Source organism: Pinus tabuliformis, chromosome 7 (assembly GCF_031772625.1).
Source record: "Pinus tabuliformis cultivar Carrire ecotype Pingquan chromosome 7, CPIR1, whole genome shotgun sequence".
NCBI lineage: Eukaryota > Viridiplantae > Streptophyta > Pinopsida > Pinales > Pinaceae > Pinus > Pinus tabuliformis.
The window spans coordinates 1,617,315,356-1,617,327,636 of record NC_142293.1 but is presented as its reverse complement, the minus strand read 5'-3'; positions in this window follow the sequence as shown (position 1 = coordinate 1,617,327,636).

The following is a 12,281-nucleotide window of genomic DNA, read 5'->3' as shown; positions in this document are numbered from 1 at the left end:
TACCTTTGATGAAGATTTGAAGAAGTCAAAGGATGAAGAGGCATGGTGAACAAATTCTTTGAGTTGCATGAATACATAGAGAATATGAAGGCCAAAATAGTTATCTTCAGACTCAAAGGGAAAGCAAACATCTACTGGGAAAATTTTAAGCAGGTTAGAGACATCAAGACATAAGACATGAGTTGGCATGAATTCAAGAGAATTTTCAGGAAGAAGTACTTATCAGAGAGGTACTACGACAACAAAGTCAAGGAATTCTATTAGCTAAATATGGGGTTGATGACAGATGAGGAGTACATGACTAATTTCATGGAGTTATTGAGGTATGTAACGTATCTTAAGGATGAGAAGGCCAAAGTTAAGAGATTTGTTAGTGGATTATCATTATCATTTAGAGATTGGATTGAACATGATGAGCCTCAGTCGCTTGAGGAAGTTTTTGGAAAATTGAAGCATTGTTATGGGCAGCCAAAACATAAAACAAAATCTCAACAAGGTTGGAAAGGGAAAGATAAAGTTAAAGGTAAATGGTAGCAAAAAGCACAAGGCCTTGGGATGCAAGCGAGAAAGAAAATGTTGCACCTTACAAGAAGTTTAATGGGTCACAACATGGAGGGAAGCAAAATAAAGGTGATGGTACAGGACGGTTGCAATGTTGGACATGTGGTAAGGAGCATATTAAGAGGGATTGTCTGCAGAATCATGGTGGTAGGCCTCAAATTTACAGTGCACAAGAAGCACAGACAGTTGGGGATGTTGGGCAAAACATTCCACAGATTTATGCAGTGTTGGATAACAAGCAGGTAGATCACTAGGAAATTGCTATCGAGATGGAAGGTAAGCTTTGTGATGAAGTTGTTTCTGTTTTGATTGACCTTGTATCTAATTATAGTTATGTTAGTCATGACCTTGTGGATAAGTGTGGTTTGAATAAAGAAGTGCATGCATAGTCCTGGTTAGTGTAGTTGTCTACAGGTGCAAAGAAGAGAGAGTATCACTCAGTAAGAGCTTGTGCATTCGAGTTGAATGGTATTCCTACCTCAGCTTATTTGAATGTATTTTCGTTGGGATCATATAGTATGCTTTTGAGTATGCATTGGTTTTATCTTCATAGGACCAAAGTAGATTGTTACGACAAGGTCATTAAGTGTTTAGATGATAATGGAGAACAGAGAATCTTGCAAGGTAAGAAGAAGGCAACATCAATTAGAATGGTGACTACTATGCAAACATAGCACAGTCGCAGAAAAGGGTGTGTGTTATTTGCAATGCATATTTCTAGTGACAAAGGTAAGGATGTTGAGGATGCAAAGGTATTTAGTAGGTACCTAATCTTGCAGTAGTTTCAAAATGTGTTTCCAGTATAGATGTCAAAGTTTTCACCTCATATGGAAGTGGACTTTTCCATTGAGTTTGTACTAGGGGCAGCACCAGCATCGAAGGCACCGTATAGGATGAGCACAATAGAGTTAGTAGAGTTGAAGTTACAGTTGAAGGAAATGTTTCACAAGGAATACATTAGGCCAACTATATCACCTTGCAGTGCACCGATGTTGTTTGTTAAGAAGAAGGATGGTACTCCCAGGGTATCTGGTAACCATCAAGAACATGTATCTGTTTCTGAGGATCGATTAGTTGAAGGGAGCAACAGGGTTCTCGAAGATTGATCTGAGATCAGGATACCATTAGGTACGCATCAAGAAAGAGGACATTTACAAGGCAACTTTCAGGACCAAGTACGGGCATTATGAGTTTGTTGTAACTCCATTTGGTTTGACTAATGCTCCAACTACTTTTATGTGCTTAATGAATAGTGTATTGTGCCCTTATCTGGACAAATTTGTTATTCTATTAATTGATGACATCTTCATACATTCTAAAAATGAGGAAGAGCATGTCAAGCACTTACCATCATTGTTGATATTAATGAGAGAGCATCAGTTGTATGCCAATCTTAGCAAATGCAGTTTCTTTCAGACAGAGGCACATTACTTGGGACATGTTGTTTCCAAGGAAGGCATAACAGTGGATCCAGAGAAGATAAGAGTTATCATGGAATGGGAAACTCCTAGAAATGTGGATGAGGTAAGATCATTTATGGGGCTAGCAAGTTATTATAGGAGGTTCATCAGGAAATTCTCTCGCATTGCATATCCTATTACGTAACTTCAAAGGCAAGGTAAGAAATTTGAATGGACAGAGGAATGTGCAACAAGTTTTGAACAGTTGAAGCAGTTGTTGACAAATGCTCCAATGTTAAAGATTGCAGATCTAGACAAAGAGTTTGTGGTGTGTAGAAATGCCTGTAAGAGAGGACTTAGTGGATTCTTAATGCAGGAAGGACAGGTAATGTGTTATGAGTCATGAAAATTGAATAAGCATGAGAAGAATTATCCAACACATGATCTTGAGTTGGCAATGATCATCCATGCACTGAAGATGTGGAGGAACTATCTTCTTGGCAAGAGGTTTGTATTGATGAGTGATCACAGTGGGTTGAGGTATCTATTTGACAGAACGAATCTGAATTCCAAGCAAGCTAGATGGTTGGCCCCGATTAGTGAGTTTGACTTTGAGATCTAATACATTAAAGGAAAGGAAAACATCGTTGTAGATGCTCTTAGCAGGAGAGTACAAGTGAATCAAATAGAAACTATTAGTTCTTATGGGACATACTTACAGGATCAGATCTTACAGGCAGGACCGCAGGATGGCAAGTACATGGAGCTTATGCACAAGTTACAACAGGGTACATGTGGGCAGGATGTGGACTATCATCTTACAGTAGACAGTTTGATCATATTTAGGGATAGGATCTATGTGTCAAATGATAGTGAGCTAAAGAAGACTATCTTGCGAAAGTTTCATGGAAACTTGTATTCAGGTCACCCAGTATACCAGAAGACATTGACAACAGTGAAGAAGTTTTATCATTAGCTGAATCTAAAGAAGGACATGGCCGAGTTTATGGCTAAATGTTTGGACTGTCAGCAGGTGAAAACAGAACGTAAGCATCTAGGTGGATTACTACAACCAATTTTGATTCCATGGTGGAAGTGGGAGGTAATTTCCATGGATTTCATCACAAGATTTCTGAGGACATCTAGATAACATTCTTCAATCATGGTTGTGGTGGACAAGTTGACAAAGGTAGCACAATTCATTCCAGTTAGGTTTACTTATTCAGCTAGTGATGTAGCACAGGTTGTCATTAGAGGTGTAGTGAGGCTACATAGTGTTCCAAGAAATATTGTGTCAGATAAGGATGCTAAGTTCACTTTCAATTTTTGGAAGGAGTTATTTGCAAGTTTGGGGATAGAGTTAGGTTTCAACACAGCTTATCATTCTTAGACAGATGGGCAGACAAAGAGGGTCAACCGGATATTGGAGTACATGTTGAGGATGTATGTGATGCACCAAAAAAGGAGATGGGAGGAGTACCTTCTTTTGGTTTAGTTTTCTTATAACAATGGGTATGAGGAGTCATTGAGGATGAGTCTATTTTAGGCACTTTATGGGTAGAGTTGTAATACTCTGATTAGTTTGATTGTTCCAGTGAACAGGGTATTGATAGGACCAGACATGTTGGTAGAGATGGAACAGGAAATGCAGGTTATAAAGAATAATCTAAAGGAAGCATAGGATTGGCAGAAAATTTATGTAGATCGGAAAAGGTTGTTTAAGGAGTTTCAGGTTGGGGAACAGGTGTATTTGCACATCAAGCTCAAGAAGAGCTCCTTGAGTATTGGATCATGTGCTAAGATGGAACCTCAGTTTTGTGGACCTTTCAAGATTCTTGAAAGGATTGGATCAGTAGCCCACCGACTTGCACTGCCTTTGACAGTGAAAGTCCATGATATTTTCCATGTGTCATTGCTTAAGAAGTATGTTAAAGATTTTGATCATCTGATTAACTGGTATGTATTGCAAGTGGAGCCAAATGGAAAATTCCAGTCGGAACCTCAGTGTATATTGCAGAAAAATATGCTCATGCTCCGTAACCGAGCAATCGAGCAGGTTAAAGTGCATTGGAAGCATTTTAGAACCAATGAAGCTACATGGGAGATTGTGGATCAAATGTGTGTTATGTATCCTTATTTATTCACTAGTTGAGTGAATGTTTTTGGTATATGTTTTGGTGTGATGTTTTTGGTATATGTACATATGTATATGGATGTAAATACCACCATAAGCTATGTTATAAAGCTCCAATAAGCGGTATGGGTGTCATGTTGTTATAGGTGTTATGGTTGTTATGTGTCATTTTGGTTTGCTTCTCAATAGGTTGATCATCGTAAATATTGCATCGAGCTAAGTTATAAAGCTCCATGGGCAATATGTTTTACTTCTCAACAGTATTGTTGGTTTTAGGTGGCATTGAACACCGAGGACAGTGTTCCCCCAAGGGGGGGGGGGGTTCTGTAATAGCCCTAGTCAAAATTCCATGTAATAAAGTTAATAAAGGAAAAATAATAACCAAGGTCGTGGGACACTTATTCCAAGTTGCATTTAGGAAAAATATCCTAGTGTGGGTGTTAATTTGGTTTATTGTGGCTAAGGGAAATTGGCAAAGGCTTTGGAAAGGCATGAGGCATTAATTGGCATTTTATTTATGAAAATAATGGAAATTAGGATAAAAGGAAGGTGAAAGGTCACAGGTTGCATGTGAAGAGGAAAATGAAGGAAAATGATGTAAAATTGAAAAAAATAGAGGCCTCATTAATAAAAAGGCTTTTGAGCATCAATTGGTACCTTTTGTCAATTTAGTTTTGGAGCTATCTCTCTATTCTCTCTCTCACACACACTCTTGGACACTTATAGTTTTCTTGGAGCACTTTAGCATTGGATCAAGGAAAGAAAAGAAGGCAAAGGGAAGCAAAGGTCAAGAAAGGAAGAGCAATATCAAGCATCTACAACGAGATTACTTGCACGCATCTTGCATGTGTGATTTCCTTTCTAATTTGGCATTCATTGTACATGCATGTGTGTTCTTGGTTCTCTCGTTGTCATTGTCATGGGTTTTTCCAGGTCTAACAATTTTCTTCAACCTTGCCTTGCCATTTCCGAATATCAATAGTGTGATGAGTTCTCTTGTATTTAGTTGATATGGATTTCTAGATGGTTTTGAAACTAAGTGAGGTGGTCTCTAAAAGAAAGAACACAAGGCCTGGGAATTCCTCGATCTAATAAGGTGGGATTGCAGTAAAGTTGGATTTTGTGTGCCTCGGTGGGCCTAGGAATCCTCGACCAGTGAATGGTGAGATATGTGGTAAATCCTAGAGGTGTGTGCCCTCGACCAGGCCTAAAAATCCTTAATCGGCGAATGGCGGGATATATGGTAGATATCGGAGGGTGGAATCTTTCTTAGGCCTAGGAATAGTTTACTGTTGTATGGCAAGATATACGGTAAATCCTAGAGGCTAGGAGACAAGAAAATTCCTTACGATGTGGGTGGAGAAATCTGCTGGTATCCATGTTGGTTTAGGGCCTAGTGATCTAGTGGGGATTGTGGTAAAACCTAAAGAAACCTAGTTTAATTTGGTTTTGAGTCTCACGTTCATGCTTGGAATATGGAACGGGGCTGATTGGTTGAAATAAAGATTTGGTTCAACCAATCTACGGTCAGGTGGTTCATGGAAGTCCCATACCTATTTGGATTTGGCATTCATTAATAATAGCTTCTTCTCCTTGGTATTTCATGGCTAAATATATTGGTTCATATCTTATTTTATGACAAACTTGATGTATGGATGTCATCATGTTTTGATTTACAAATGAAAAACTTGATGTATGGATGTCATCATGTTTTGATTTGCAAATGAAAAACTTGATGTATGGATCTCATCATGTTTTGATTTGTAAATGACAAACTTGATGTATGGATCTCATTATGTGTTGATTTGCAAATGAATGTACAATGAATATATCACCTAATAGATGATAATGCAACTATTGTGATATGGCAACAATGCTTCTTTACGAATCTCAGATAAGTATGAGACCCCCATGCTTATATCTGTTATTATGACCTGTAGATAACATATATGTGACATGTTTGACGAAATGTCTATCATGGCTTATAGGGGTCTAGTTAAGTCCTTACTCAAGTGTTTGCATTAGTACCTTTGTTTCAATGTCATTTATCATTCCTGAAAGTTTCATGAAGTTTTGGGCAGTGGCCTGAGTTCTAGTCCTGAAAAAGTGGCACAAAATCCAAGGTCGTTGGCTCATAACTACCCGGAACAGTCCACAATCGTTGGCATGCCTTGTTGTGGGAGCTACTGGAAGGCTTTGATCACATGCATGCCTTGTCATGGGAGCAACTGAGGCTCTAGGACAATAAAAAGATAAGTTTTCTCAGGGGTTAAGCACCTAGAAGGGTTGGTTACCTCCTGAAGGGTCTGTAGCTCCTGGGGAAGGTCAGTTTGGTCGTGTTTTTTCAATTCCACTTCCTTAATTGTACTTGGGGAATCAGATAACATCATAGTAGCCTCTCATCACATGTTTACCCCAGTGGACTAATTAGCTTGGGTAAATGTGGGATGATGGTGTTACACCTTCCTTTTCTCCTAATTTTCATTATTTTCAGAAATAAATTTCCAATTAATGCCTCTTGCCTTTTCAAATCCTTTGCCATTTCCTTTGCCAATTTCCCCTTATCCATTTTAAACCAAATGAACACCCACACTAGGATGTTTATCCAAACATTCAACTTGGAATAAGTGTCCCATGACCTTGGTCTTATTTCACCTTTATTAACTTTATTACATGGAATTTTAAACCCGAGGTTGTTACAAACCCCTCCCCTTTAGGGGAACACTGTCATCGGCATTCAATGAAACCTACAACCAGCAAGACCGCTGAAAATCAAAACATACTGTCCATGGAGATTTATAACTTAGCTCAATGCAGTATTTACAATGAACAATATGTTGCAAAGCAAACCAACATGACAAACCACACTGCTTATTGGAGCTTTATAACACAACTTGTGGCGATATTTACATCCATATACATGTATACATATACCAAAACTATTTTTCCTTAACCAATAAACAATGAAGGATACATAGCCCGCATCTAATCGACCATCTCCCATATAGCTTCATCAGGACCAAAGTGCTTCCACTGCACTTTAACCTGCTTGGTTGCTTTGTTCTGTAGCATGAGCATATTTCTCTGCAAAATACACTGATGTTTCGGTTGGAATTCTCCGTCTGGCTCCACCTGAAATACAGACCAATCAATAACATGATCAACATCCTTTACATATCTTTTAAGTAAGGAAAACATCACGGAATTTCATTGTCGGAGGCAGTGCAACTCTGTAGGCCACTGGTCCAATACTCTCGAGGATCTAGAAAGGCCCAAAAAACTGAGGTTCCAGTTTGGTACATGACCCAATCCTCAAGGATCTCTTCTTGGGCTTGATGTGCACGTACACGTGTTCCCCAACCTGAAACTCCTTAAACAAAATGTTTTGATCTGCATAACTTTTTTGCTTGTCCTATGTTGCCTTTATATTCTTCTTGATAACCTACATTTATTGTTCCATATCTGCCAACTTATCTAGTCCTATCAACACCATGTTCATTGGATCACTCCAACTAATAGGATTATTACAACTCCGTCGATACAGTGCCTCAAACGGACTCATCCTCAATGAGTTTGATACCCATTGTTGTAAGCAAACTCAACCAGAGGTAGATAATCTTCCCACTTTTGTTGTTGATGCATCCCATACATCCTCAACATGTCTTCCAATATTCTGTTGACCCTTTCTATCTGCCCATCTATCTACGAATGATAAGTTGTTCTGAAGATTGACTTTGTACCCAAACCTGCAAACAACTCTTTCCAGAATCTAGAAGTGAACTTGGCATCTTTGTCTTACACAATCTTCTTTGGTACACCATGCACCTCACTGTATCTCTAATGAAGACGTGCTATGTCACTAGTTTACACTTTGCTTTTACATGTTGACAATCCAAACAGCTAGCCACAAACTCTGCCCCTTCCTTCTTCAGTTCCGGCCAGTAGTAGAACTTCTTCATCGTTGTTAGAGTCTTATAATATCCCAGATGACATGAATATGGCTTAACATGAAATTCCTTCAAGATAAGCTTCTTGAGCTCACTGTTATCTGACACATAGATCTTGTCCCTAAATCTAATCAAATTGTTTGTTGTGATACAATAGTCCACATCTTGATCACTTGTACCCTGTTATAACATGTGCTTAAGCTCCCTGCACCTGTCATCTTGTTGTCCTACCTATAACATTTGATCTTGTAGATATGTCCCATAAGAACTCATAGCTGCTATATGATTCACCTGCACTGCAACCCTGTTTTACTTTCCCTTAATGTACCTGATCTCGAAATCAAACTCACTGATCGTGGCCAACCATCTAGCTTGACTAACATTTATATTCGGTTGGTCAAACAAGTATCTAAATCCACTGTGATCACTCATTAGTACAAACCTCTTGCTAAGAATGTAGTGCCTCCACATCTTCAAACATGGATGATGGCTGCCAAGTCAAGATCATGTTTAACATAATTTTTCTCGTGCTCATTCAGTTTCCTTGGTTCATAACATACCACCTATCCCTCTTGCATAAAGACTCCACCAAGTCCTCTCTTGCAAGCATTTGTACACACTACAAGCTCTTTATTTGGATTTGTAATCTTTAGAACTTGATCTTTTGTCAACAACTGCTTCAACTAGTCAAAATTGGTTGCACATTCCTCTATCCATTCAAATTTATTACCTTTCCTTTGCAACGATGTAATAGGATAAGTAATATGTGACAATTTCTTGATGAACCTCCTATAATAACCTACTAACCCCATAAATGACCTTACCTCATCCACATTCCTAGGAGATGCCCATTCCATGATATCTTTTATCCTTGTGGATCCATTACTATCCCTTCCTTGGAAACTACATGCCCCAAGTAATGTGCCTTTGTCTGAAAAAAAGTTGCATTTACTAAGCTTGGTATACAATTGATGTTCCCTTAGAAATCTCAACATTGTTGCTAAGTGTTTGGCATGCTCTTCCTCATTCTTAGAATATATCAATATATGATTAATGAACACAATAATAAACTTGTCCTAATAAGGACACAACACACTATTCATAAAGCACATAAAAGTAGCTAGAGCATTAGTCAAATCAAATGGAACTACAATAAACTCATAATGTCCACACATGGTCTGGAAAGTAGTCTTGTAAATATCCTCTTCTTTGATGCATACCTTATGGTATCGAGAACACTGCTCCTCCCTTCAACTAGTTAAACAAATCATCAATCCACAACAATGGATACTTGTTCTTGATGGTTAATTTGTTCAACTGTCTATAGTCAATGCACAACCTAAGAATACCATCCTTCTTCTTTATGAACAATGTTGGTGCACCGCAAGGTTACAATTGGCCTAATGTATCCCTTGTCAAGCATTTCCTTCAACAACAACTTCAACTCTATTAACTCTAGTGTGCTCATCTTGTATGGTGCCCTTAATGTTGGTGCTACCCCCGGTACCAACTTAATGGAAATGTCCACTTCCTTGTGAGGCAACAACTCTGAAATTTTTGTGAGAAATACAATAAGAAATTGTTGTAAAATTGGTACCTGCACAATACCTCTACATCCTCGACATCCTTACCTTTATCACTAGAAATATGTACTGCAAATAACACACACCCTTTCCTACGATTACACTTTTCCTGCATAGTTGTAACCATTCTAACTGATGTTTTCTTCTTCTTACCCTGCAAGATCCTTTATTCTCCATTGTCATCCAAGCACTCAATAGCCTTGTCATAACAATCCACCTTGGTCCTATGAATATAAAACCATTCCATACCCAACAACATATTATATGATCCCAATGGAAGCACATTCAAATGCGTTGATGTAGGCATACCATTCAACTCAAATGCACAAGCTCTTACCCAAAGATGAACTATTTTCTTTGTACTTGTAGCCAACTGCACTAACCAAGAATTTTCACGCACTTATTTATTCAAACCACACTTTTCCACCAAGTCAGGATTAACATAACTACAATTAGATTCAAAGTCAATCAAAATATAAACAAATTGATCACAAAGCTTACCGTCTATCTCGATAATAGATGCCTCATGATTTGTCTGCCTATTACCCAATGTTGCATAGATCCGTGGAATGCTCTGCCCAACATCCCCAAATGTTTGTGCTTCCTATGCACTATAAATCTGAGGCCTACCACCCTAATTCTACAGATAGTCCTTCTTAAGATGCTCCTTACCACATGTCCAACACTACAATTGTCTCCTACCATCACCTTTGTTCTGTTGTTCTCCAATCTTAGGTCCATTAAAATTCTTGTATGGTGCAACATTTTCTTTCTCACCTGCATCCTGGGGTCTCGTTCTTTTTGGATGCCTCTGCATCTTCTGGATTCTTCAAATCTCCATCAAAGGTAGGTGGCTTAGCTTTCTTTAACTCCTCTAGCAAATATCCCCTGTCATTCCTCCTGTAAGGATGATAATAGTGATAACCATGATACCTGTCAGAACAAGAACTATAATAGAACTTGTGTCCATCACCTCTCCTATCAAGTGTGTCCAAGAACCTTCCATCTCTGATCGTGTCATCCCTATCTGACATGTTCCCACCATGAGACCTACTCGCATATGCCCCATTAGTCCTATTCTCCTGTCCATGATTGATCCTAAGCGGTCCCTATCTCTACAAATCTAACAAACTACGAAGGATAACTGCATTTAACCTCTACTTGATTCTCTTGGTCCTGAATGATTTTGTCAATATTTGCTTTGGAACTTCTTATTTTTGCCTTCAAACTTCTCAATGTGTATGCTATGTCAGGAGAGTACCCATCACCATGCTTCCCATATGATCTATAGGGAGAATCTCATGAATTGTAGTCTACCATCTTTCTAGTCATCTTTGATGTTCTTCCTACAAGTATACCATGTTAGCTAAACCAAAATATAAATATAATCAACATACCTCAGTATGGTTCAGGGAGGATATCTCATATGTAAGATAAACCATATTGGCACAATACATGTATAAACATAATCATAGCAGTTTATAAACATCATATCAATCATCATCCAATTACCATGTGTGACCATACAAACTGCATAGCATGACCTCATGCACGACAACTATAACCATGACAATGCATGCATACATCTATATAGACAACATTCATACACAAAAAAATCATATTCAACCGACATGCATTCACGACAAACACATCCCAACAACAACACCTTAAAATTCTACATGACAACACAACTAAAACAATAACCATCACCATGCATACACATCAAACAATTATACAACCTACATGCATGCATGACAACCATATTCTACCCATCCACTCCAAGGGGTGCGCCATGTTCTGATACCACTCTATAACACCCTCCTCCCACATTTACCCAAGCTAACCGGTCCAACGGGGTAAACGTGTGACGAAGAGTTACTATGATATGATTCAACTCCCCATGTATAGTTAAGTAAGTGGAACCAACAAGATAAGACCAATTTGACCTTCCTCGGGAGCTTCAAAACCTTCAGGATCTGACCAACCCCTCTAGGTGTCCAACCCCTGAGCCAACTTGATGTTTTTTTGAGCTAGACCCCTAGTCACTCCCATGAAAAGCCTTCCATGCAACTAGGACCCAACAGTCGCTCCCATAGCAAGGCATCCATGCAACTGTGGTCCTTGTCAGGCATTTCTATGCCACTGACTTTGGATTATGAGCCATTTTTTTAGGGCCATGACTCAGGCGTCTGCCTAGAATTTGATCAAACTCTTAGAAATGATACATAATAGGATGACAAGGCCTCTAATGCAAAACTTGAGCAAGGGCCAAATCTGACAAGACCTATCCATGACAGACATTTGGTAAAACACATCATGAACATGTAATCTATAAGTCATTAAACACATTTGAGCATAGGGACTCCATACTTATCTGAGAATCCTCAAGAAGGTCGGATACCCTCTCACAATATTTGGATTATCATGTATTAGGGCATGTGTTCATTAACATTTCATTTAACGAAACAAAACAAGATGAGAGCCATGACTCAAGTTTGTCATAAACCATGCTTATAACCAACAGAATAACAATGATAGAACAACCATTATAACCACATAATAACAAGCACATTTACACATAATACACAAAAGGAAAAGAGCTCTTATTAACATATGTAAAATGCAACCAGGTCAGGAACTTCCATGTACCACCCGA